General features: G+C 30.7%; 1 protein-coding gene across 2 annotated transcripts in view; it reads left to right on the top strand.

Moving 5' to 3' along the window:
* The window catches only part of LOC133557390 (aryl hydrocarbon receptor-like), a 35139-nt gene extending 34903 nt beyond the window's left edge, over positions 1-236 (top strand). For both annotated transcript variants that reach the window (XM_061907802.1, XM_061907803.1), the window contains exon 11: positions 1-236. This exon is cut by the window's left edge and continues 1436 nt beyond it. The gene's annotated coding sequence lies outside the window, so the exon portion shown is untranslated.
* Positions 237-2013: the final 1777 nt, after the last annotated feature.

Below are 2013 nucleotides of genomic sequence, written 5' to 3'. Positions count from 1 at the left end.
CACTTCAGGTTCATATGTGAGTACAGGTAGGTGGCCAAATACTTTTGGCAATATAGTGTATTATTTATATTTATAATTTATATTATTATTAAAATGGTGTCCAAAAAATGTATTTTCGAATTGATCGCGATTTTTATTTTTTTTTGTAACTATTCTTAGGCTTGAATTAAAAAATTAAATTTGGTTTAAAAAAAAAATAATAATAATAATAATGATTGTTTTTAATGAGTTTTTTCCAGACAGGCAGGTCACATTGGTGATGTAGGAAAATAACACAAACATGTATCGAAGGTGTTTTGTCTCTTTCATGGAGGAATGTAATTAATGGTGGAAGTGGCACAAGAAGTATTGATTATGAATCCACAATCATTTTGAATCCAGAGTGGATTCTGAATGAAAGGGATTAGCTCAAAGAATCGGATCGATTCGTTTGGTGCCCGAAGATTCACAGCCCTGATCATTATTATTATTTCTTTTTTGAAGGAAAAAAATATATAACATTAAACGACCAAATGTGTGTGTGTATGTATATATATATATATATATATATATATATATATATATGTATATATGTATGTATATGTGTATATGTATATATATATATATATATATATATATGTATATGTGTATATATGTATATATATATGTGTATATATGTATATATATGTGTATATATGTATATATATATATATGTGTGTATACATGTGTATATATATGTGTATATACGTATATATATATATATATGTGTATATATATGTATATATATATATATATATGTGTATATATGTATATATATATATGTATATATATATATATGTGTATATATATGTATATATATATATGTATGTATATATATGTGTATATATTAATATATATATGTGTAAATATATATATATATATATATATATATATAGTTTTTATTTTTTTAACCCCCCGGAAAAAAATAAAATCTATATTCAGATATATATTTATATATTTTTGATTGGTGACAAGTTGTGTTCTAAATCCATGCCTCGGAGAACTCAAGCGTTTCTAAAAAGCCAGAGGTGGTGCAACACAGCACAAGTGGTGTGTTTGTTTTCTATCATTCCCCTCTTTTTTTTTTTCTCAATTGACTGATTCCATCATTTGGTTTCCTGCTCTGCTTGATCTAAAAGTGAAAATGAAAGTACCACAATTCATTTTCTTCTTTCTTCAAGGCCGAAAGTTGTCTTTTGTCTTTTCCCACCAGGAGTTGAGTTAGTATACCTCAGACGACAACAAAACTCAACCAAAACTTTTTTTTTTTTTTTGGGAGCTTGAGCCATGTCCGTTTGGTTTGGAACTTTAAATCGGGGGTGTCCAAAGTGCGGCCCGGAGGCCATTTTCCACCCCGAGCTAATTTAATGGTTAGCATTGTAATAGCAACATGCTAACTTTTCTGCAGGCGCACAATGTAAAATATTTTCTTACTTGACAAATGATATTATGCCAGCTTTTAGCTAATATTTCTAGGTATACCCCCTCAGTAGGGGTGTATAGCAAGTACCGGTATCTTTTGGTACCAGTTCCTATTTAGCTCGGTTAATGAGGACCATGAAGACTCTGGACTAACGATACTGCTATCTGCATTTTTACCGCTGACTAACGTAATTATGACACACTGTCCCATTCCCTTTAGCTGCGGCTACTACACATTACAATTAGCTTTGAATAATGACAAATAAGGAAGCAACACCACACAAAAGTTTCCAACACAACGATAGTTCCTCCTCAAAAGTCCCGCCGTTTGAAGTGAACGCGCTTTTTACCACCCGCCCTCCGAGTGAGCCATCAATCCACTCCAAAAAGTGACAAATTGAGGAAATATAATAATCCTTAAAGTTGCTTTGAGGCAATATAGACTTAATTAACATAAAAAATAAAAAAAATTCCACACCACGAATTACATATAGTATCGATAAATACTGGAATCGATAAGGGTATCGTATCGATGAATCTTAACAATATACATCCCTACACCTCAGTCACATT

This window comes from Nerophis ophidion, linkage group LG08, assembly GCF_033978795.1.
Source record: "Nerophis ophidion isolate RoL-2023_Sa linkage group LG08, RoL_Noph_v1.0, whole genome shotgun sequence".
Classification (NCBI taxonomy): Eukaryota; Metazoa; Chordata; class Actinopteri; order Syngnathiformes; family Syngnathidae; genus Nerophis; species Nerophis ophidion.
This window is presented reverse-complemented; position numbering and strand designations above follow the sequence as displayed.